The following is a 26,518-nucleotide window of genomic DNA, read 5'->3' as shown; positions in this document are numbered from 1 at the left end:
GCCACAAAGTTCTGAGGGTGAATTTATAGCGTAGGAGCTATAGGATGAATATATTTCACCTCCTTATTCGGAGAAATGTCTGGTGAAAGGTTTTTCCTGCCGATCTCTCACAGTGTTCCTCTAATTTTATATTGTGCATGAGAAATCAGTGTTAACTCTTAGACCTGCATCATGCACTTGAGCAATGGAAAATTGCATCCTATGTGATCATGTCTGTGACCTATAAGAGGCACTCTAGTGTTGTGGGGGATTTAATTACACCATTAACCTTTGCCTAGTCTATACCCACATGTCTGCTTCATCCAGGTGCTCTGATTTCCTCCCACGGTCCAAAGACAAGTGAGGTTAGGTGACACTAATGGATATCTCTGTGTCTTAGTATTGCTGGTCACCTGTTCAGCATGTCCCTACACCACACCCAGTGCATGCTGGGATGGATTCCAGTAACCCATGACCCTGAAGCTGCCGGTACTTCATCAGAACCACTTGTTGGATGGTCAGATAACTTCAGTAGTCTGTCACAGTAATGAGGCTTCATATTGGATATGGATAATTATCAATCATGTAACTCTTGACTGATGACATGTTGTGCGCTACAAAGCGTGGAAGCGGCTAAGGTGCTAAAATTAATTTGTTGCATTACTGTTCTGGGTCAGGACGCTTTTCCTGCAATTTACACACAATGGTGACAGTTTATTCAACCATGGTTGGTGGCAGTAGACCGAGCACGACGTCCAACTCTTCAACAACACTTTCCAACTCCTCCATCTCAGCTAGCTCCTTTCGACGTGATGGAGCAGCGGCTCTACTCTAAGTAGCCACGCCCTAAACAGTCCCCTGTTTTATCATCTATTTTACTCTAAATGGCACCGTAATTTATAAAATGGACATGATGCTGAATCGAAGAAAACTTGAAGCTAGCGATTGAGACCCCAAACTCCATAGAAAACAGGTTACTAAGGTTATAAATATGATGAGACGTAGGGTAATTTTCCCAGAACAGCACATACAATTTTAAGTTTAAGTTTAAGGCACTTCCACATTGTCTTCACTTTTCAGACCCGGAAGCTCAGTCCACTATTTATTTTACAGTCTATGATCCAACATTTCTTTATCTTTCTGAAACCAACAGTCTAACATTCATGCTCACATCATGCTGCGATTGGCTGACTGTGCAGAGGTGAGAAAGAAGCCAGGTTTTGAACTACTCCCTCTAGCTCTGTTTTCTTTTTTTTTCTTCTTTTGAACCATTTGTGGGAGTTTTTGTGTGAACGACCACATGCAAAACTATGAATATCTTCCAGGACAGACTTCATGAAAATGTGTGCCCTTATCCAAATATTCTAACAATATCTCCTCCACCTTTGAGCATGGCCATCTGGAACACCTATAAACACCTGACACTGGGAAAAAGAGCTGTTCATGCCAGAGTCATTGAAGAGCTTCAAGAGAGTTTGTCATTGTCTCTGCAAATGAAAATGCACCTCCAACCAGGTCACAAAACACACTCAAGAGAGATAAAAAATAAAAGTACTAAATATACAATACTAGAATGGCACTCAGGGCTCCACCAAAGCCAATAGTCCAGTCTTCAATGAAATCAAATCTGTAAGCACAACCATTAAGTCAGAATATATTCAAATATCTTCTTATTTTGGTTCTATTGACTTGGAAAAACAGTTAGGATGATTTAGACGCTGCTTATTTCTTACATACCTGCTGCATTTTTTTTCTACAGTCATGTTAGAGGTGATGTCATTTTTCTTAAAGGGAGTTTGGCATAACATTTTCCTTTGAAATCGCAGGGAGCTTCTGTTTAATTCAAATTGTGAGTGGTGTAAGCATATTTTTTTTTTTAATGTTTTGTCACTACTACAGAAACCCGGTAAGTGTTTAAGTGTGAGAAGGTTGTCTGAGATTGACTGTGGTTATTTATTGTTTTAATTAATGGTTTACAGTCTAATAATGTGTGTTTGTGTTGATTACCGTCAGTGGCTAATCAGGCTAATTATCAGCTAATTGTGCTAATACTGTTTTGTCTCCATGCAAGTAATAATTATCACTTACTGTTATTGCACCATGGGTTTTGGCCTTGGTGCCCCAGTAAATTTGAATTTGTCAGTGGTGAAAATGGCCTTCCCCCTGAAAATGACTGAATGAATGAATTCCATTATACTGGCTGAAAACTAGCAAACTAGCTGAACTGAAAACATAACCTCCTTCACAGAGGTAATAAAATAACAATTAAAAAAAGTAGCAAAATATTGAATACAATTAAAATTTTAATTTGAAAACTTTCAACATACTTTTATTTTGGAGTACGCATTGTGCAAATGTTGGCGCAAACCGTGTCAACAAGAGAGGTGATGATGCAGGATCTGCTTCAAGGCTCTGCAATGAATCAAATTACCACAAATCCACTGACAAACAATGAATGTTGGACCCTCAGGGGCCTCTGCGGGTCCTGGACTCTACGGCAATTGCTCTTTTTTTCTAGCTGGTAATCAAACCTTGACCAGCATAAATGGGTACAGAGAATGGACTCACGGATGGTTTAAACCCTAACAATATATGAAATTTTAAGAGCTCATCATATACACACGACTACAGCCGTCATATAAAAGCAGTCCAGTAAAAACTTTAATATTTTCTTTTGAAATATAGAAGAGTGAAACTATAGACTCATAAAATATTAAGTGTTAAAGTACAGTTCTTGCATGAAGGTCCTTTCTCACTCTAGTACTTTTCTTTACACATACATATGTTACGAAATATTCATCACTTGGGGGGAAAAAGTAACTGTTAAGACAATATATTTAGCCACATGGTTAGAAAACACAGGTGATTTTGATTTTGTGCCTTACAGGAGATTGCATTGAGATCCATACTTGCTTTTAGTGCTACTTGACACGTTGGATGTCCATTGATTCTCAGGGGCCTCACAATAAGGTCAGTAAGTTTAATAAGTGGTGAAAACTGATAGAGCATGAGCCGCACATGTGAAATTAAATGTCATCTCCAGAATGAGAAAATTGGGTGGATTTGTCCAAGTGGCGTTCACTCTTCGAAATGTGCTAATCCAAGCTGGAGCAGTGTCTGTGTCCATGGAAATAGAGGCGATCAAGTGTTTTTGGAGTACTTTTGAAAGGGATGCAACACTGGGAAAGAGGAAAAAAAAAAAAACAAGATGAGATGAAGGGCTGAATTGTGTGTCCACACCATCTCCCTTTGAAATGATTCATTCAATTTCTGTTAATTAGCAGCTACACTTGTAAAATGACCTCTGAACGCTGCCTCTGTATATAGACCTGTGTCGCTAGGCAGTGGGAGGTACAGACAGAGAGCGGATCAGAGTAAGGCAGAGAAAGGGAGGGATATGACTGAGGGGCAAGGGCAATAAGAGAGGACAGGGTAGATTAGTTTAAAAAGAGGAGGAACAAGCGATAACAAAGTGAGACAGACAGAGAAAGGAAGCACACAGCAAAACCAAACAAGATCTCTGTGCTCAATTTCAGGCGGTGAGTCTAACAATCCAATTATGTGCAGCACTTGGTGACAGGATGCATGACTGTACTGTTGCTTTGTCCATTTGGCAAGAACAGTGATAAGGTCAAGAGACAAGCGGATGATGCAGAACAACGAGACTTTCTGAAACAGAAGACAATCAGAAAAAGTTCACCGTGTGTGCATTTGACGCGTAACAGAGAGACAGACCATAATGAATCCAAGAAGGCAAGTAAGAGAATTTGAGGGGAAATTTCACCACTGCTGTCTGTCTGGTTTAGCATGCAGGCAGTGGCCTATAAATTCACAGAATGATACAAAGGGAGATCAGTGAGTGATGGATGGGGGATTGGTAGTGCAGATCCAGTGGCAGATTATTTATTGATTAGATATCAGAGACCCAGGGTGAGGCAGTAGGTGTCTTAAAACTGACCTCAATATGGACATGGAATAAATTGCTCGCACAGCCACTCAGACACAAGTTCGCTCTCCTCTAGACAGGAAAACTGTTTTTCTAAAACACACATATGTATCTCATAACCAATGGAGCTCCATCATTACTAATTTCTGAAGTTATTATCAGTCATTAGAGACTATTAAATCATTCAAGTCATTACACATCATAAAGGCATGCAGAAAAAAATACTACAATATTCCATCTGCTGTTTACCTGCACAGATAATAAGGGTGTCACTATTCTTCAAACAAGGTGGTGAATTTTGGGGGGGGAATTTGAACATACATGCAGACATACTCATCTGTAGGTAATCTTGAATACTACTAGGCCCATTAGACATTTTTCTGTGCATATTCATGACAGCCTGCTGAAGAATTTCTGTGATTCATAATTTTTGAAAAACCTTTTTTTATGCCTCCACACCAGCTAGAGCCGTGGCCACAGGCATTAAGGTTTTAGGTCTTCCTACTCTTGCAACTATGATAGCTCAAGAACACTCGGAGGTAATTTCTTCAAACTTGGCACAAGTGACCACTTGGACTCAAGGACGCACTGATTAGATTTTGGTGGTCAAAGTTCACCGTAATCTCACGTCCATCTCACTCTCGTGAACACAATATCTCGGAAACGCTTGGGAATACGTGATAATTCACCGCCACATATTTTAGGTGTAAAGTGTCCCTTTAAGTATCATGCAGAAGATATCAAAGTCAATGTATCAGCTCCGGCTCTGGTATAGAAAATTGATACCCAGCTCAGAAACATAATCTCTCTAAGACTCTTTAAGAAGCTTCATCTTGTCTTGCATTAATGTAGCATCACAGAAAGCTTTGAGTGTGACCATGTGACCAAAGTCCAACCAGTAAAATATTCAACAACCGACCTGAGTATTAAAATTATATCAGCATGACTTACTATGTAAGGCTGAGCGGTGGCACTGAAAATCACTATGTGATACTGGTCAAGTGCTGAAGCTCCATCAATTACTCCGGCTGATAAATTGATTTATGTGTTTACAGTCTTGATAGTTATTTGCAGTCCATCCTTTCATCTCTTCAGAGTCCACAGCAGATAATGACCTCTCTAGCTAGCAGGTCTTCACTCTCTGCATCCGTAATGACTGACCTCTTTCGATCATGCTATATACATATAAATCGTCCCTCATATTTTCCGCGGCGCACAGAAAAACATGCGGCGGAGAGAGTATGTGGAGTGTGTTTTGTTATTATCAAATTACTGTCCTCGGCATTAATGAATGATGAACATTTGCATCACCCCCTGATGTGAACATAGAGTTTCAACACCATCTGCTATTTGTTCTATTCCCTGTTACCATGCCTGTGCTCCTTTGAAGAGGTCCTTTTAAAGGCATTCAAATATAATGCTAAATAGCTGTCACTGCTGGCATTCAAACACAACCAGAATACAAATGTAAGCAGCGGAGGGGGAAAAAAAAAAATCACAAAGAAAGAGTTGCAGCAGGGCAAAGTCCTTATTGGGTGAATCCCCAGGGACCAACAGGTTGCGAGGACACCCTGCTGACCTGTGGCTCCATAACACCTGAACCACACTGTTTTTAAACAGCCCATGCATGATGAAACAGCAACAGAAGTTAAAAAAAAAAAACTGCTTGAATCCACAATGGATCTGTACGGTGTCTGGTTAAATCAACAGAATAGATAATCACAACAATATTCTGATTAATATGTTAAAGTTGATTGAAAAGAATTCCGAGACATGTTTTGTTGTTCGTTGTTGAATAAAGATTGATAATATCAGAAGCCTGTAGCCTGTTCTGCATGCAAAAGAGCTCTTGATTCTGTTGTTCTGTGTTGACTGTATTCAGGTCGTCAAAGAAAGAAAGGCTGAAACTAGAGAATATCTGTGCTGCAAATGATATTTTCTGTCTTTCTACGTTCACCCTCATTTTTGCATTGCTGTCATTTTTTTGTTACAATTTTCCTATTCAGTATTTATGAGCAGCATAAAACATTTAATATATGGTTTACAGCACACTATAATGTAAGCAGCATGAAGGACGTTTTAAATGCAGAATATGTAAGCTCTGCCACTAGGGGTCTCTACCACATTAAAACAATAACAAAATACATAATTTGCCAACATCTGAAGTAGCCTGGGATCATGGGAGTTGTTTTCTTCATTGTTAAACACCCACTGATGCAGATAAAAGTCTATCTGACATAGGCAGAAATCATGTTCGCTCACAAGGTCATGTATTAAGATCGATTCATTTTATATTTAGTCACATTTGCCGACTTAAAGTTATAGCGACTAGTGGCTGGTTTCTCCCGGTTTAAAGATTGTTGGGAACATTTGTGATGATGCAAGTATACAACTCAACAAAACATATTTAGAAATTTCAATGCAGGGGTGTCTGGGTAGCTCAGTTGGTTGCTCCATACTCCTATGTATGGAGGCTGCGAGTCCTCTGCAGCGACCGTAGGCTCGACTCCTGCCTAAGGCCCTATGCTGCATTTCATTTTACCCACTTTCTCTCCTCCTTTCCTGTCCTATCTTCAACTGTCCTATCATTTAAAGGCATAAAAAAAAAGATTTGAATGCAGAAATGTTATATTATTGGTTTAAGTGTTTATTTTAATGTGCAGTATAGTAGAACTTCTCCTATGAAGACATAATTTATATTATTACACCTGTGCTTTATTATATTGTCACTCAGGAACTGTTTATACAGTAGCCTGCACTTCTACAGGTAGAGTTATAGTTAAGGACACAAACATCATTTAATACTGGTATCTGCTTACAACTACATTATACTAGGTTATAAACCATTTATTACATATTTATATACACAAATACTAAGTAAGAGGATTTAAGTTTTTTCGTATTTCTATCGGAGTAATAAAAGTAAAGTGTTTACTTGCCACAAGAAACTTCTGTAAAGATGAATAATTAATCAGTATTATTTTGTAAGAGCCCAGAAATATTCTGAAGTCTATCTTCTATTCATAGAAAAAAAATAGGTCACACAGCAACATTAATACTGTTTAATTGGGCACGGCCCACACTTTCTGTTGGTTAAAAACAGCTTCCTCACTCTCATGTCTTAATTTACTTTTGTTGAATGTAACATGTATTTAAAATGTATATACACAGAATGTCTACTTTTTGTTGAGATCTACTGTACATTCTTACACAACTTATGCCTCTGGCATTAAGTAAACAAGGTGATTTGTACACAGTATGGTTTCCAGGGACAATGAAGCTTGATAGAGGGCCAGGCCAACCGTGACATTTGTAATTGGGACTAGCTGTCATTGTCACAGTGATTTATGATATAATTATTGAACAATTAGCTGACATATTAGGGTGGTCTTCTTTGTTTTGCTCAAAATTTGTGTTAAAGTTTTTCTTGCTGATTGCACTTCCTACATGCTCTCTGGTTTCAGGCAAGATGCACAGAATCGACGCTAAAGTCACTGCAAATGCAAATTGTAAATGTAGAAAGTATAAACAAGTGAAAATCTCACAAGAAATATTTTATATTTTGTCTTAAGAGGGGTCAAATATTATTAAATATAAACAACTAATTTAAAACTGTTTATTTTTGCTTCTATGTAATGCTTGTGTCCAGTAATGTACTGAAATCCTCTGGGATCTGGGAAGCTATACATATAATCCTATCAGTGACCAAACAGCAAGGCAATTATACTAATGGTAATATATCTGCCTCTCTGGCTTTAGTTGCACAGCTACAGTGCTGATAATTACTCTACTAGTGTAGATTCCTCTTTGATTTAGTGCTGACTAATAAATTTTGATCATCATCGTGATATGAACTATGGCATGGCATTCATTTAAGAGTATTTTGTTATTGTCAGTTAAAAAAAATTAAATAATGTGAGCCTTATGTGACAATCTGTATGTTATTTCAAGTTAATTAAAACAAAACTTAACCCATGCCCTTGGAATTTATCCATTTTGGCACCTTCAAAGCGCAACAAAACCCTTCTGTTTCTTTGAACCTGCGGTAAAGGAGGGCTGGAGCTGCATACTTTCCTCGACCGGGCTTTCTCAGGCTTGACAGAAACAGCGGGAGATAATCAATAAGCTTTCCCACCACCTCCGAGAAGAACCTGCAGCCTTAATTTCTCTCATGAGGTTCAGCGGGGGCGCTCATTAGACTAATACACCTTTGTTAATTACTCTCCAACCACAACCGCTATATAACACCACATAAAAAAAAAAAGTTGTTGTGTTCTTTACTAATGGCCAGATCAGCTCAGGTTTGTTAACCGATCTATCACCAGAATAACAAATCAAATAGACTCCACACAGCCACATACATGCCTCAGGTTTACTCGCAAAGTTAATTTGCAATTTCATTCTTATTTTATGTTAAATGTAGTCTTCTTTTAGCTTTTGGGATTGAGAGGGAACTAATTAGTTGTAATTAGCGTCTAAACTACAACTGATAAAATTTGCTGGATAAAGAAAATGTGGATAAGAGATAATTAGAAGATCAGCTTTGCTTCTGTTAAACAGGCTTTTTTTTATCCCTCCTGTTTGTTTCTGGCCATGATAATGAGAGAGGTTTCTGTCTGAACACTGACGGTCCTGCTGCTGTGAATACAACTGAGCATCAATGAACATATGCAGCATATCACTCAGGGCAAAATATTTTTTTATATGTACATAGTACAGTAGCACTTCACTCACGGCGCTGAAGAACCCTGGGCAGATGGAATATTAGTGTTCTCTGCCACCTTTTTCCACACCGATTCTCACCGCAGCCCTGCGATATCCACCTGAGAGGTCCCTCCGCCACACTGCTGGTTGAATGTCAGTGTGGTGGAGAGATTAATCGGTGGTCACCTGCTGCGGGCTTGTCAATTGAACGCCTCAGGAAGAGCCATATCAGCATAACAGGAACCCATTTTCAGACATATGTCATATTCTGTGAACACAGCCTTCCCTTGTTTTCGCTTTTGAACGGGGAGCTCTGCGCCTTTGCTTGCTGTGTCTAAAGATTAGAGCCGGTGTCAGGGCGAACTACGCAGCACAGAGGCGAACCTGGCACCGCCGGCCGCGGGGGGTGGATGAGGTGTGTTTGAAAGGGAAACTATCAATACAGAATAAGACACAGCAGGAGACAACAGCTACCCCGCCGGCTATCGGCTCATTACGGGAAGAATAAAGGAACTCCTCAGAATGCATTTGAGTCCTTCTCATCTCAAGGGTCCACAAAGTTAGACGCACCTGGAAGAGCACACTACAGCCACCTACGCCCCCTTTGTTTTAACACAAAAACAGTTAAGTATCCTTGAAAATGTTTAAGACCAGAAGCCGTTTTGACAACCTTTATTCGAGAGAGAACTACTTGTGGCTTCAAAATAGATCTTACTGAGCTTGCATTTGCTCCAGGAAATGCCTGAGGACGTGCCAGTGGCACTTCATCCATGCTTATTAGAGAAGTTTAATAAGGGCAAGAAACACCCAGGTTAGCAGATTTCCTAATGAGGTCTGATAGGTATATAGTCATTTTACATGTCGTACTCGCTGTCCATTACTCAACAATGGAGTCCAGCTGTCTTCCTTAGAAACCTGCTGGTAAGTCTGGCTCCCTGTGGGTATGATAAATATGTGTCATCTATAAGAAGTGTAATCTTACAGAACAGACAGGATGTGGGAGAGCGTTCAGGTTCTATTTAATCATTTCCCCCCTGTTTCTTTATCAAAGAAATTGCCTGATGTTGATGTAACCTTTTTCTGTATATTCATGTGTCGGCTAGAAGACATATGTATCTGGACAGCTTCTTTGTGTATCTGTATGAAATCGTATTATCATATTAAGTGATGATTATATGGTAATTAAGCGAGAGGTCATGTTAAAGTGAGGTAAATCACTGCTCACACGATGCAAACTAGCTTTGATGATGCAACCTGTGGCATGGGTTTCGTGTTCGTTTGTTTCAGCCCGTGGCTTTTTGATGTCAGGCTATTCAAAGAAACGCTGGGTGGATACATGTTATTGTTCTATAACCCTCACACAGCAGGCGAAGTACAAAATAGTCCCAACAATTGGATGAATACCACAGAAGAAAAATAAAATTGACCATGCTGATGCAATATGTAATGTTTAACTTTTTTTTTCGCCTTTTTGTTCAAAGAAAGCGGAGCAAGAGGACTTGAAAGCCACGTAGCTCGCACACATTGTGCAGGCCTCAGGCTTTAATACTGTCATTCGTCTTTAGACACTCAGAAATTCATTCTTCTTCGCTATTGTGTTAAAAATTCTCAAATTACAGTTGTCCTCTCGTTCCACAGCCCAAAGAGGCCACAGTTTGGTTGATATTACTTCTGTTGATGGTGGTTTGGTATAGGCTGCATATCAGTAAAACTAAACTTAAAGAAAAACCAATAAGTTAATCACTTTGGTTGTTTCAAATATACCTTAAACACAGAAAACTCCCTGCTTACAAATGAGTGCATGTTAGTTTAACACATGGGTCTTCACGAGGGGGTCCATGACTTCTACGGGGTCCACAAAGGTAATACGGTTATTGTTTGATCATTTTTTTCTTCTTTTCTTTTATGCCTTTAATTGTATAAGACAGTTGAAGCTATGACAGGAAAGGAGGGGAGAGAATGTGGTGGAATGACATGCAGCAGAAGGATGTAGGCGGGAGTCGAACCCACAGCCGCTGCAGAGGAGTCGTAGCCTCAGTAGATGGGCCGAATGCTCTACCAACTGAGCTACCAGACCATCTTCTTTAGTAATTTTTTGAAAGTTCTTTTCTTCCTAAAATCAAAATATGCAATACAACACCATAATACATATTAACACAAATCCAACATATTATCAGCAAAGATAAATCAGCCTATTTATCAAGACGCCCAAAGAAATTTATACAACACAACACAGAGGCCTCCAGGAAGAAACAACCAGAGTGCAGTGCATGAGGCTAACACAATTAAATTTACCCATATATGTAGCAGGGGGTCCCTGTTCCATTTCTCTATCAGCTAAGGGGTCCCCTGGTTTAACAGATAAGTCTTAATAGGTTTTAATTAAAGGTGCAGCGATCCTGGAGAAAAACTGTCTCATTCCCAGGTTGTCAAATAGGCCAATCTTTAAGCCATCAACCCGAAGCATCTGTATTTCACAACCTGGAAACGAGACTCAGATATCTTTCTCCAGAAACACTTACTATACCTTGTGACAGTTTACTATTTTTCTTTTGCATGAGTTCATTTTCCAATATAAGTGTCTGGCTGAAGCCAGCAGCCATTTACCAGCAGTGACTCCAGGAAGGTATCTGTCCTGGCCAAGAAACTGTCTCACACATAACTCCCTATAAAACAGCAAATTATAATTTTTACACTCTAGTTTTGTACTTACTATACAAAGAAGATATAATGTTAATTAGTGAGATTTTGAGGTGCTGGTAGGAGGATTTAATTACAGAACCAGATCCGCTGTGTTCTCTTGTTTTATGTCTTTATGTTAAGCTAAGCTAATTGGCTGTGAGCTACACAGACATTAGAGTGGTATCAATCTTTTCATCTAATTAATCTAAGTTTTAGTAATAAAGCAAATAAGTGGGATTTCTCATTATGTTGAACTATTGCTTTAAATATCTAAATTTGGCATTCTTACATCTGAAATAAATGCCATCAAAAGAACAAGACAGGGGGCTACATGCACGATAAACTTTATCTCAAGAGTAAGAATTAGTTCAGCATCACTGTGCTCGAGTGTTTCAGCCATCACTAAAAGAACACGAACACCAGTCTTCACTTGGATAATAATAAGCAGAGTCTTGCTGTGTTCCAGAAAAAGAAAGAAAAAGTACAAGAAAAAGTATGTTGAGGGGGATGCCACTCAGTGCCCTACTTATAAAGTTAAGGCACATATATCCACTCTGACACATTGGTGTGGATTTGGACTTGAGTTAGGCTCAAGTCACAAATTTGACTCGCAACTTGACATTGACGTTATACCAATGATTCATGACTTTGCTTGGACTTGGGCCTTTTGACCTGAAATTACTCGATACTTTCACTCAAACTCAAAGATCAAAAAGTATGTTATTTTACAACGTGTGCCACGGATCAATTCATTGCAATTGAATGTTCTTGGATTCAGTCAGTTGCAGGAGAGAAGTATGATGAACTAACTCTACATTATTTAGTGCCAGTTGGAAAAAAATGACATAGTTGGTTAGTTAATGGTTAGCTAATGTTATCTTAACAGCTAAGTAACTTTGTAAATCAATTAGGAAAACTTGCTCTTACATTATGATGCATTTAGGACTCAAAACTCTAGCGTTTCTAGGACTTAGGACTTTTCTAGGTCTTGACAAGGGACCTGACTTGGAACTTGCATATTTTGACTTGAGACTTGAGTACAAAGACTTGAGACTTAATTGTGACTTGCAAAACAGTGACTTGGTCCCACTTCTGGACTGATGTCATCCAACAATGGCTGTGCCCATGGAAGTGCACACTGTAAATGATGAACTAAACTACATGAAGTATATTTGTCTGTATTTAATTAAGATAATGCACAGTAGGAAAGCTCTGTTAAATAAAATGTACGTGGCATCTGTTACTTAATGCATAGTTTTTCCTTCACCGTTTCATTTATATATGCAGGCTGTACTGCTGAGTTTAGTTGTGTATACCCTTGCCAAAGAAATTCAATTGTCACAGCCAGCCGTGTTTGTTTTTTTGTTGTTGTTTTTTTGGTTACATTTGGTGTTGTGCACCTGGAATGCTGTAAGGTCTGAAGCTGGACATTTCAACTGGGAAATTCTGACCTCCAACTCTGGCTGGAGCACAGCATGTGTGTAACCGTTTGTGGGAATTGGGGATTTGGCAGTGTTGTTTTTTTTTTTTTGTTTTTTTTTTAAATCAAGTCACAAATTTATTAAGATCAAGTAAACACAGCGTGAACAGAGTTAAATGACTCTAAAACAGTCCCTGTTGTGCTGACATTTAATCATTATCCAAATCATTTCATTCCTGGAACAACTGGTTAAATGTTATTTGTATTTGTTGTTTAATTATTGCTATACAAATGTTCTGCAAAAGCTTGTCAAAAAGCAGTATGGAGACAAGGCTAATTCCATGGAAATAGTGTAATGTTTTAAGAATATATGATGTGTCGCAAGTGACCCCCTTGTGATCGAATATTGCATCCCTGCTCTATATGCAAATAAACAAAAGGAGCGTCTCTCCTGTCTACTCTTGACAACAGAACGTCTTTTACAGGGAAGGAAACAACTTAATGTTTTGCATTTAATGCCAATTTACAAGAATTATTTTTTAAAAAAGGAAGCTTTTTCACCTCCCTGCTCTATGTATTCAAACCTGTACTTAAAGCTATTGTCTTTTGACTGGATCAGCCAGGATGCATGTTGATACCAGGCGTAAATAGGCTCTTGTGTGGAATATTGTTAATATTTCTTTTTTGTTGCTATTTTCTACTGACTTTTTGAGTGTACAGAGACTCTCCCCGGGTGAGGTGCACTTTAAATAAACTGGAGTTGAAGGTAAACTTAAGTTACAACAAGAAAAAGACTGAAACAGGATTTTCACAGTTCCTTTTCCAGTTGCTCGCAGACTGCACAAAGTGCTCCTTGGAATAAAGAGCTCCCTCCCTTCCACCCCTGCCACCAGCCTTCTCCCTGTGTCACACACACTGTGGATTATACATGTGGCTGTCGTGCATATGAGATACAGTACGTGATGTTGCGGTGCGCAAGTGAGCGAGCACTAGAGAAAGATAAAAGTGAGATATCACATCAAGGAGATACATATTTAATCCAAAGCAATAATGTATTATTAGCTTTCTAATGTATTATTTCCCTTTAGTTCTCCCTGTAGCTTATTTCAAACTCACTGTGTCATGCAGGGAAGGTTTGATATCAGATTTTCCAGCTGCAAAGAAAAGTTCAAGAGTATGTGATTACCTCCTGGAAGTGTATCCAGAAAATGCTGATTTGATATCTTTTGTCGGAGTTTGTCATCCATTTCATAGATTTCTTTTTTTTTTTTTTCAATTTACAGCTGTGGGAAATTAGATAGAGGCTGCATCTCACATCCCATCTCGCACTCTAATACAGCATGTTAGTGGGACTGTTGAGTTGTTCCTGGATGATGTGATGAATGCCGACATTGAGCCGAACAGGGAGCTGGTGGAGAGAGTTCTTATTGCCTGATGGAGAAAGATGAGGGGAGTGGAGGGGGAGAAAAGCCCCAGACAGAACTAGAATTACCGCCTCACAGTTGTATGCCTCCACCAAACAGACAAGTTCCAGTTTGCATCCATGTTTGTATAATATACTGTATGTTGTCAAGACTTTGAAGGAATTTCACTTAGAGACTATTTTTACAGAGGAGCTGAACATTATGATGCCGCAGTGACTTTTGTGCCAAATTTGCAGAAATTCCCTCCAGGCGTTCCTGAGATATCGAGTTTACGAGAATGGGATGGACAGACAGATGGACAACCTGAGAACATAATTCCTCTGGCCACAGCTGCCGCCAGCACGAAGGCATGACAAGAGGAAAACAGAAGGAAAGGAAAAACAAATTTGAGGGCGACCAGAGAGGGACGTATAACCCAAAATGAATTAAACTGAGTTACAATGTAATTACCATCAGAGGAAGACGGTGAAGAATACACGTCATTAATAATAACTGAGAGAAGGAGCTTGGTGCAGGTTTTGTGCTCTGCTGTGGATGCCATAATTGCATAAAACCTTATGATAAACCAACCGTCAAGAACAATATGCGTTGGCTACAGCAGATTAAAATTACTTTTGTTGGCGTGTGCGCGAAGCAAGAGGGCTTTGAGCCGCCTCGCTTCATGCGTGTTTGAGGAAATGGTGAGTAAACGGCTAGATGGCCATGTTCTGAGGTTTGTTCCTGTGTAACCTTGGTGAATTGCCTGAAAAAACGATTTCACCAAGATTGACTCTGCAGAGAGATTGGGAGGAGAAAGAAAATACTGTTTTATTATTGTGAGTGTGTATATGAGGGAAGCACAGGGGAGGATGGTAAGAAATGGAAAAACTCAGAAAACGGCAGGGTAATATTTCAAAAGCATCTCGCTTCTTTTGCTGTCTTAAAGGCACATTGCCACACGCAATCCTTCTAAGATGTCTTTCATTTTCTTCCTTTGTTTTTTTTCATTTTTTCCCAGGAATCCTTCTTCCTCCCTGTGACTCAGACCAAAGGCTACGTCTTTATCTGCCCCTTCTGTGCGCCACATCGCTATACTGAACACCATATTTGATCAGTGTCTCCACAGGAGGCTCTTTCGCCCTCTCCCACAGCTCCATCCGGCCCCGCTGGCTCAGCAGAGAGCACCACATCAAGAAGACCTCATCATAACTGTCATTGTTTTCACTCCGTCACTCTGGCTCCGACTTCCAAGGACTTGACCCCACCTCAATCACTACCTTTTCCCGCACACAATAAGCCCTAACTGCCATAATCAGGGGGTATCTATCTGCGTCTGCCTCTTCCTCCTTTTGCTCGCCACAGTTTTTCATTTTTTTTATTCTTTAGAATCCCGTGTCCGGCCCCAGTTCCTGGTGAGGGAAAGCAGCAGAGTAATAAGTAAGACTGGTGCTTCCACGCTGAGCTAATGACAAGGACACGCCGTCCTGACAGCCTCTGTACTCGCTGAAGAACAACTGTCCAAGAGGCGGGAGGTAACAGGGGTCTTATCAGCAGAAAATGGAACAATGGTGGTGCTATTTCATGCTTTTGAGTGAAACACACCATCGGAAAGGTTTCAATCCAGTGTCCCCACATGATTGCATCAAAGGCATACATCACATATCAGGCTTTTGTCTCAGCTAACTGATGTCTGTGTTTGCTAAAAAGCACACACAATGGTGAAAATGTATATGGTTTGCGACCCCTTTCACTGCGATGCACAGTCAAATTGTGTTGGCCTTTGTTTACTAAAGAACTGCAATGAGTTTTTTTTTTTTTTGTGTGTGTGTGTGTGTGTGTGTGTGTGTGTGTGTGTGTGTGTGTGTGTGTGTGTGTGTGTGTGTGTGTGTGTGTGTGTGTGTGTGCCAGCAAAATGGAGGAAAAGTGGCACCACTGAAAATTGTGTGTTTGGTCTCATGCATTATGTATTTCAAGGCGTTCCTGTTCAGAGATGCAAAATACGGGAAAGGGAATGAAAATGCACACAAAAATCTGCTGCCTTTGATTTATCACAGCAGACTGACCAATGCAGCGGACGAAATTGTGTCTGAATTTTTACGTTTTTATCGGACACACACAGAGGGTGAGTGAGTTAGAGAGAGAGAAAAAAGTTACTTTGTCAGAGCTGTAGACTCAAAGTAAAATTGTGTGAAAAATTGCTTTTGACTTGTGTTGTGACTCTGTTTACTGCAATTGCCTCCTGCTTATTTTTGCCTTTTAAGGGATCAAATCTGCTTCAATATGAATGAAGCAGCCAGTAATAATCATTAAGTAGGCCACTGTATTATTTCCTTTATCTGTTTACAGAAATAATCTAGTCAAAAGAGTGTTTTCTTCCAAAAATAATTGACTTTTCATCTCATTCAGTCAGTGATCTTTTTGTTGAGCTGACACCACTGCGCTATTTAACATTTCCACACATACAAGATGAACGCACACTTGCAGTTCCAACGAATTTCTCCTCTTAAACCAACATTACACTTATGCACTTTTGTGAAACGCACGTCAAAACAGCTGGGCATCAGATCTTTTTAAGTGGCATGTCATGCAAATCAGATAAACTGCATCTGTGCTCATTTACATCTTAAAACTGTGGTGATGCAAAATTATGCGCCCCTGATGGTAATTTAGTAAATAAGCAAATACTCAGTGTGTGTTAGGACCACGTTTACACAGTTTCACACAAGTATCTGCTGCCTTTGATTTATCACAGCAGACTGACCCATGCAGCGGACAAAATTGTGTCTGAAATTTTATGTTTTTATTGGACACACGCAGAGGGTGAGTGAGTTAGAGGGAGGAAAAAAAAGTGAGAAGAAAGTTACTTTGTCAGGGCTGTAGAATCAGTCACAACACAAGACAAAAGCAATTTTTCAGATGATTTTACTGTCTATTTTCTAAAATTGCCACCTACTTAATTTTGCTGACTTTTAAGGGATCAAATCCAGTGCAATATATTTGAAGCAGCTAGTGATAATTATTAAGTACGCCATTATTATTATTATGCCCACCAGGCACACGTGTGTGTGTGTGTGTGTGTGTGTGTGTGTGTGTGTGGGCACGTGTGTGAGATTAATCAAGCAACCTGCAGCTTGTCCGCAGCTAATCTCAAACACTACTAGGCCGATCAGCCAAATTTTTTAGCATATTCATGAGTGTACACTGAAGGACATCTGCATTTAATTTTTGAAAACCCTTTTTTTTTAAAAGCCCCCAGACCAACGACAGCCTTGGCCACAGGCTTTATGTTTTCAGGTTATCAAATTCTTGTCAACATGATATCTCAAGAACTCCTAGAGGCAATTTCTTCAAACTTTGGACTCAAAGATGAACTGATTAGATTTTGGTGGCCAGGGGTCAAAGGTCAAGGTCGCTGTGACCTCATGTCCATCTGATTCTTGTGAACATGACATCTCAGACACACTTGGAAGTAATTTTTTTAAACACGATAAAAGAGCCCACTTGACCTCAAGCATGAGCTGATTAGATTTTGGTCATCAAAGTCAAAGGCCAAGATCAAAGTGACCTCACGAAACACATTTTTGGCCACAACTCAAGAATTCAAATGCTAATTATGACAAAATCTTACACAAATATTAGGCACTCATAGGATAAAATGAAGTGATGACATTTTAAATCCAAAAGGTCAAAGGTCAAATTCACTGTGACATCAAAATATTCAGCTCTCTCAGTCCTCTGTACTCCTCTGTAAAAAATGCTCTCCAAGTGAAGACAGCATGTTTCTCGCTGGAAATTATTCGCTGGAATCATACACATTACTGCCTTTTATTAAATTCCTTCAAACTTATTTGCCAATATAGTGGTAAGTTCCATATTAAATTCCTTCAAAGTCTTTACTATGTACATTATATGAGTCTGGAAAGACATCTTAAACTGTAACTTGACTGATTGGCGAAGGCATACTACTACTTGGCAGATTCTATTTTTTGTCTGCTCTGTTTTATACAACTACTGACAGCTGACTTCTCACTCTTCTCAACCAGCCGACAGGCATTACAAGTGGTCAGCAACTGCTTCAGTGTGAAATCTTGGACAACATATTCAAGGGTCATGTCAGAACTTTGCAAATCTCTGCTGGTTGGATCTGGCAGTTGTGGTGGCAGTGCAGTAGGTGCTTCATCATCTGGTGCCTGGCAGGGACCTGCACTCAACTCTAGCATTATTTTCTTTTTCTGTTTAGGGAAATACTCCGGCATCAGATCTGTTAAAGCTTTGTGACATTCAAACCAGATAAACTGTGTTGGGGCTAGTTTTCATCTTGAGCCTAGTAAAGACCACACGCAAAAAAAACAAAAACAAAATGTGGTGATGCAAAATTATGTACCCCTGACAGTAATTTAGTAAGTAAGAAAATATCTCCCAGTGTGTGTTAGGACCATGTTACCCAGTGTCACACAAATATCCGGTAGGCTTGATTTATCACAGCGGACTGACCCATGTGGCAGAGGAAATTGTGTCTGAAACTTTACATTTTTATCAGACACACAGAAGCTAAATGTGAGTTAGAGAGAGAGAAGAAAGTTACTTTGTCAGAGCTGAGTCCCACAACACAAGACAAAAGCATTTTTTTTCCACTCTTTTACTTTCTGTTTACTACAATTGCCTCATGCTTATTTTTGCTGACTTTTAAAGGATCAATTCAGTGCAAAAGAACTGAAGCAGCTAGCAATAATCATTAGGCCATCATAGTATATTTATCTGTTTACAGAAATAATCTAGTCAAAAGAGTGTTTTCTTCTAAAAATAATAGATTTTTCATCTCATTCAGTCACTGATCTGACAGTCACTGAGCCGACAACATCGGGCTACTTAACATTTCTTCACATACAACGAGATGACGGCACGTTTGCAATTCCAAGAATGCTTTCTCTTAATCCAATATTATAGGTTCAGCGGCGGCAAACACTTTTGCACTTTTGTGCATCACGCTTCAAAACAGCCCGGCATCAGATCTGTTTAAGCGGCAAGTCATGCAAATGAGATAAACTGTGTCTGGGCTCATTTACATCCTGAGTCTTAGTAAAAACCACACAAAATTAAAAAAGAAAAAAAATAAACTGTGGTGATGCAAAATTATGCGTCCCTGATGGTAATTTAGTAAATAAGCAAATATCTTCCAGTGCGTGTTAGGACCATGTTACACAGGCCTGCTCGCATCTGGATGAAGCTCCAGTATGTATTATATTGTCAAGGGAATCAATTAAAATGAGATCTGTGTTTCATGCAGCAATTTTTCTATTGGATCTTTGCACCATTAAGTTATTAAACCCACTAGACAGTAAATCTGTGTCCCTTTGCCCCTTTCAATACTCTGCTGACACTAAACGTTTTATAGTCTACACTGAACCTGCTATCTGTCAAAGCTGCACTCCTCTATCAAGAAAATACATCACAGCGAAAAACTAATTGTATGTTCTAACCTCGAGGGATTGTCACTGCTCTTATCACGTTTATATACATAAACAAACACATGTTGTTGTTGTTTTTTTTTCTCCTGCATCCGAATCCCCCATGGCTAGGTCATATTGTATTAAAAACAGTGTGAGGTTGTGTTGGGGGGGACCTCAGTCAGGGCTGCCTACCCCAATGCCCATGTCATGTCTGGTACTGCCTGGGACCACAATCCAATCAGACAGATGGAGGGCTGTTTGAGGAGCAGAGAGCCCCCCCCCCCTTGCCAGTAAATACTGGCAGCTCTTGGATTTAATTATATTCACAGTATGGTAAACGGAGTAGTGCCACAGGCCCCAGAATACACCTCTGCTCTGCTCTGCTCTGCACGGCAAAAGCCAAGACATCTCGCGAGTGACTTCCTTTCAGAGTACTGTGGAGAAGACTAATGAAGAGTTATGCATGACTGGAAAACAAGGCTACTTGCCCACTGCATAGATTAAAAAAAAAAAGTCTGTGTGAGTTTCAGGGATTGGGACGTGTGCTCAAAATTCAACAATCCAGTTAGAACTGTCAAGTGCACACTTTGACTGACACCTGATCTGCTACTGAAGAAGAAATCTAAAATACATTTATCAGGACTGTCCTGCTTTTTTCCTTTGTCAGTTAGTGTGTATTTCAGGTAGAGGACAAAACAGATAGAAGCTTACAAAAGTGCAAAGGTATAACATTTTAATGAGGAATTAAGGGGACTCAAACATATTTTTATATTAACTGGCGCACTTATTAAAAAACATCCTCATGACAACATGAACTGGTGGTTCACTGATGAGGGGGGGTGAAACAAAACAAGTTTCAGCTCTTGAGCACGCAGGGCAGGTAACGCTTGCTTGTTTGCTTGTGCTTGTTTTTCCCTTTGCCAGGCTCACACTGCTACTGTTAATGTCAAACAACATTATGGAAAGGACTGTGACAGTGAGAGACCTTTTTAAAGAGTAAAATATGTTGTTTAACTAGAAAAAAATAGTTAAAAGAAACAGAGAAAAGTTTCATTGCTCTCTCCAAACTCACCAGACTCCTTTTGCAAAACATCACCATAGTCAGCTTCACTAAAACTTGACAGAAACAAAATAAAACTTGCCTTTCTTCTGTTCCAGCAATCTGCGTGCTCTGGTTTGGTCGAAATAATCTCTTAAGCGACGCCATGAAGAAGCGCACAGCGTGCAGGGCAAGTGATGACGGACAGAGGCTGAGAGGCTCAGCAGGTCTGCTGATTTTTATAACTGAACTACACTCTGAAAATCTGATGCTTTCACATCACAGATGACAACAAACAGTATTAAAACGTGCAACATCTTACTGGTAAAACAAAACTCATGCAGGCTGATACTGCTGATACACTACAGCTGTGGTATCCTCCCTGGAAATTTCTGTTCTGGCCTATAACCTGTGTTACTGTTTGCCCATCTCACAAATTAGTAAGTTAAGTAAGTAGGAATAAGTTCAACCACAGATCATATTTTAGATTTAGATTTCAACCTGGTTAATATACCATCTATGACTGTAGTACTAATTTTTGGATGCACAAGTGTTACATGTTGCTCCTTCAAGTGAACGTCAACGTGTGACTGAAACAAAAAAAGCAAGTTGAGAGTTTCTGCTTTCCTTTTAATGAGCCAAAAGTGGAGTTCAGCATGGGTTATTTTCACCATGCCCTGTGACTTCACGCTCCAGTAGCGGCACACGCTCATCATGTGCTGTTAGTATACACTCTGCCCTTACCCCCGCGCGACCCAGACTCCACTCGGCAGGCTCAGACCCAGACAAATTACTGTGTCTCCAAGCTGCTCTCTCCTCCGCGCCAAACATTTCCTCTTATTTCTACCCCATTCCCCGAAGAGGTGTCTGTCTGTCTGCTAATGCTGGTGCGGCAGCAGCTTTCCACCTGCAGGGTCGTGGGATGGGTTCCCGTGAAGGTCACAGCTGTCGGATCATTACATGAGAGGATTGGGCCCGGGTTTACATCACTGCCAAAACAACCACTTCATCTCCATCGGGGAAGATGTGAAGGTGGCACTTGAGCATCTCCAACATCGGATCTTTCTGTAGGATCCTGGAGAGCTGGAAATGTTGTTGGAAATAGCAAGCAGCGGCCACCGCTGGCTCTACGGTGGGCTGACATGGCTGCACCTCACTCTTCATTAGGGTGGCCTCCCTGTGTGTTTTTTTGGCAGAGGAGAATTAGAGCTGTATCTGATTAGGAGGGTGAAAGCAGAGCAGAGCCCTTGAAAGCCTAATTGATTAGACTGTCTTTTTTTATCCCTCTGCTCACCCCCTCCTCCACACACCACCTCTTAAATAAAGTGAGATGAATACAAATACAGGCAATGCAGGACCACACACCTGTCACCTTTGAGGTGCCAATTTAAACCTCACACTCTGCTGCTAACAAGCTCAATTGTTGTATAAAGCTTTAACACCGGATTTCGAAACTTTTGCCTTTTTGTCTGGAAGTGAAAGCCACATAAAGCATTCGCTGCAGAAAGGCATCACGGAAGAAACTTGGGAAAAAGAGGAACGGCAATGTTTTCCTCGCATTAAAATTTGAAATGAAAGATGTTTTAATGGAATAGCTGCAAGAGACAGGCAATCCAAGTCCAGCTCAGTTTAAGTCATTGTTGTTTTGGTGGAGGAGGACATTGATTCTGGGCAGACAGAAACATTGAGAGCAGCAGCATCTACAGTACAGCTAGCTAAATCAGCTATGCTCACACGGCTGCACAGAACTGAATGAGCCAGCGGCTTATCAGGACAAACAGACAGCACATTTTTAATGAATAATTAAAGCTAGTGAAAACACTGGCGTGCATCTTCAGCAATTCTGCTGATGTCATTGCACTGTTTGGGAAACTTGACACTCATGCAAAAACAAGTCAACTGATTTTAAGTTTACAGAACGATTGCTGTCACTGGCAGGGCTGTAGTACCAACACAAAGACAATATGACCTGGCAGAATACTTGACGGTATAAACAAGCACCAACAATCAATTAATACAGTCGGTTCATGCTCAGCTAGAATGTTAAGTTCAAATCCATTTGCTGCTCAGTCTCTCTGTCTTTCATCAGCAGCATGAAAACAATACCAGTACCAAACCAAGACCAAACTCATAACAATCGACACAGTGAACAAATTTTAGTAACAGTCAGAAAAATAATGATTATATATTCATTAGTGCAGGATTTTATTATGCTACAGTAGAGTTTGCTGTGCTTCATAAGACAACTAGGCCAGGGGAGTGTAAATTGTGTGTGCTTGTTTAATTTATTAATTATTTATTGTCAAATCCAAGCTTTTTAATATATCTAGTAAATCTGTGTTAAAAACCAATGTCCTTTTTGTCTGTTGGCTTGTGTTTCCTGTTACTGTTATGGTGTTTTCAAAGACTTCAAGGTCAGTGTGGTGGAGAACACGTTTTACACCTGAGCAGTAGACTTTTGTGAACGTGGTATAGTGGCAAATAATGCCATTCAGCTGTGAAATATCGGCTGAGTCCTTTCAAAACAGTGTCATAAACTGGACAAGTGAGCATGCGTCTCACAGTCAAAACAAATTGTGTGCGCACGGGATCATTTTACTGTACTTTTGGGTAAATATTTCTCTTTTTACAATCTTTTAAGCAGGCATTAGTAAACATGTCACTACAATTGCATTTTACTGACATAGTTTCAGTGGTAATCAAACTATGAATAGAACATTTTGCTGAGCCCTCATGGGCCATGTGTAAAAAATATACAATGTATATTTATGAATTTGTGTGGGAATCAGTGTACACTGCACCAAATGCAGGGTTTACAAGTATAATCTGTTCACACAGATTATTAAACTGTAAGAGGGATGGTTAGGTGTATCCTGGTAGACCGGTGGTTTAGATGTATACTCACAGTCGCAGCTTCACGATTCACCTCCCTGGGACAGAGAACTTCGTTGCATGTCATCCTGCTCAGTCTCCTCCCCATGACTCCGGTCTATCAGCAAAGGCTGAAATTCAGGAAAAAACAACCTAAAATTTATTTTGTTCCTCCGGAATAGACTTCTGGACGGCATAAAAGCAATAAAAGCATTTTGCAAAATAGTTTTTAAGTAATGTAATTTCAGATTTATTATTTATTCATGTGAGCCCCCAGAATGAACTCTCTCTGTGGTGTCCCTGGCTCTGACTGAAAGGAACCTGGGTGTGACACTGGACGACCAGCACTTCTGCTGCCAGCATCACTGTGACAACCCGCTCCTGCAGATTCACTCTCCACAACACCTACTGCAAATCGCTCCTGGCCGGTGTGCCTGCATGTGCCGTCCGACCTCTGCAGCTCGTCCCAAACACAGCAGCCTGGCTGGTCATCAACCTGCAAGCACCAAAGGCCGGTCTGCTGCTGCCAATCGGCTTGCTACTCCCTCACAACGACGGGAGCCCCACAACCACTCAACAAAATCACGACTGATTGCTGTCCTGTGGTCCACAATGGTGGAATAAGCTTCCCATTCGACTGGACAACAGAAACTCTACGCGCCTTCTGTTGCAAACTGAAAACTCATCTGTTAAGACTGCAACTTGGTCCACCTTGGTCCTTGCAATTTTGGTTGCTTGTAAGTTGCTTTAGATAAAACCACCAGCTAAGTAAATGTAGTGCAAATGAACGCACAATAATTGACACCAGAAAGAGTGAAAACACTGTAATATGCGTCCTTCAACAGAGAGATAATAAGACAGTCGGAACAATGTATATTTATTGTATTTACTGATGTATTATTCATTGTACCCTTATTTATTTATATGGCTAATGATGAAAATTTCTGTTTACTTGCTTGCTGTGTAAAGCATTTCTGGGTGTTATGGAAGCTGCTATATAAATAAAAATAATTTAAATTACACACTGCATAGTTCATGTTTGATTGTTGCTTTGATACTCACATTATCTAGTATGTGATGATAATGCACAGCCTATTAGGACATTTGATGTGAACATTTTGTTGTTAAAATGAAGAATATTCTCAAAAAATGAGCAAAGCTGTTGAGCTTTCCCCTCTGAGTTAACTTCATTATTCCAGAAGTTGAACTATTTTTGCATCCACATTATGCTAATCCAAGGAGCCTAATAATACACACTGTTTGCTCTCTGCCAACACTGCCAGCCATAATATATCAATCATATGTTCTACTTAGTGATTATCGTATTTTCTCATGTAATATCTGTCAACATTGTTTTTTCTGTTTAAATTAATGTTCAAAAAGCCGTATGAAAGCTCACTGAAAACATGTCATCAATTATTAACAAATACAATTTATTATTTGTGCTGTTTGCGCTCCGGGAAATCATTTCATTTCTGTCTCTGCGGCTGGGTCTGTGTGTCCTCTCGCTGGCCTTTGGCTTCTCTCTGCTCTCTGAATGCCAATATTTCAGCATTGTTTTTCTAGTGCAGAAAGCATCCCACTGAGTGGGAAGGTGACCATCCCTTGTGTCTTTGAAGTTTCTGTGCGCGTGTCTGTGTGTGTGAGCAACGGAGACAGTGCGAGTGTTAAGTGTGAAGGATTGTGTGGTTTGCGGTGTTGTGCTGTCTGTATTTCAGCTTGTGAAATGACTGGAGACACAGAGATTGCAAATGGTGATAAAAAACAAATCTGCATGGCACCGGCTGTACGCAGGCTTTAGAGTAGATTAACTGAAACTGAAACACCAGTGCTTTGCAGTAGTATTTTACAGGTTATCTTCAGTCCTGTCCCACTTAACTGACATCACCTCACTCTCATGTGAAATATCCCCATTGAACAGTTAAAAGTCTTGAGGGACTGCATCCATAAATGTGATATAGTGTCGTACTGTGTAACTTGTATGCCCAAGGACTCCAGTTCTGACTGCAGACAGTGGCTTTACCTCCATTTTACCATTGAGTGGGAGGGAGCCATTATGACAGACTTCAGTCGTATTGTAAAAACACTGATCCTCTTCCTCCTCATTATTAATTCTATTGCAGAATCCTCCAAAGAGGCCATGTCAAACCTGCTTGAAGGATAATCAATAACAGGTAAGGACCATGTATTACGAGCACTGGCTTTTGAGTTTAAAAGATGGACTGTGACAAGAACAAGGAGGGGAAAAGGAGAATGGTAATGAAAAATGAATTTAAAAAAAAAAAAGTTTAATACCAATTGGCCCTAAGTGAGTGTGACTTTGTTTTATAATTCATAAGATTAAAACTCACCACCATGTAATGATGCATTTCGCTACTTGGACATGCAAATCCTCAAGTCAATAGCTTGTCACACATACTTATTTTGTGCTTTGAGCTTATATGCATGTCAAAATGGATCTCAGACTTACCACAACAACCACTCTCATGCATAATATTCAAAAACTATGTATTCTGCTTCTTCACTTTTATCGTGTATGTTTGGTATCAACTAGGTTTGGCAGAAAAAAAAACTGATTCTTGTATCTTGATTCTTTTTTTAACGGTACCGGGATCAATTTCTGGATTGCTGAATCTTTTCTTTTTCGTATACAATTATCTAGCACTTATTCCATTAGCTGATGGGAATTCTTACTATCAATAATAAGAAATTAGCACTGTGATATTGTGTGCAGTTTTCAGATGTATTAATTTTCACATAAAATCTTATCGATCATCATCTTATTCCTTTAGCACTAGTTTGCTGAGCAGCAAACGACAGAAAGTCTTTTTACTGCTAATCTAAAGGAGCAATATGTGGCAATTGCACATGCAAAAATGAGTACAGCATTCCAAATAGCAAGTTTAAGCCATAAATGGTATTTTAAATAGGTCGAAATTCCATTTAATATATGATCCGTAGTTGAGGAAAGTTGTTTTCTTGATCTCTGATGACATATCATGGTCATTTTATGATTCATTACAT

General features: G+C 39.8%; 1 long non-coding RNA gene across 1 annotated transcript in view; it reads right to left on the bottom strand.

Annotated features, from left to right (window-relative positions):
• Positions 1 to 23,627, bottom strand: part of LOC146317603 (uncharacterized) — a 128,569-nt gene extending 104,942 nt beyond the window's left edge. Inside the window, exon 1 of the long non-coding RNA XR_014771694.1 lies at positions 23,529 to 23,627. This is a non-coding gene — a long non-coding RNA (uncharacterized LOC146317603). The remainder of the gene's footprint in view (positions 1 to 23,528) is intronic.
• Positions 23,628 to 26,518: the final 2,891 nt, after the last annotated feature.

The sequence above is a fragment of the Lutjanus erythropterus genome, chromosome 12 (assembly GCF_056507025.1).
Source record: "Lutjanus erythropterus isolate fLutEry1 chromosome 12, fLutEry1.hap2, whole genome shotgun sequence".
In the NCBI taxonomy this organism is placed as follows: Eukaryota; Metazoa; Chordata; class Actinopteri; order Lutjaniformes; family Lutjanidae; genus Lutjanus; species Lutjanus erythropterus.
This window is presented reverse-complemented; position numbering and strand designations above follow the sequence as displayed.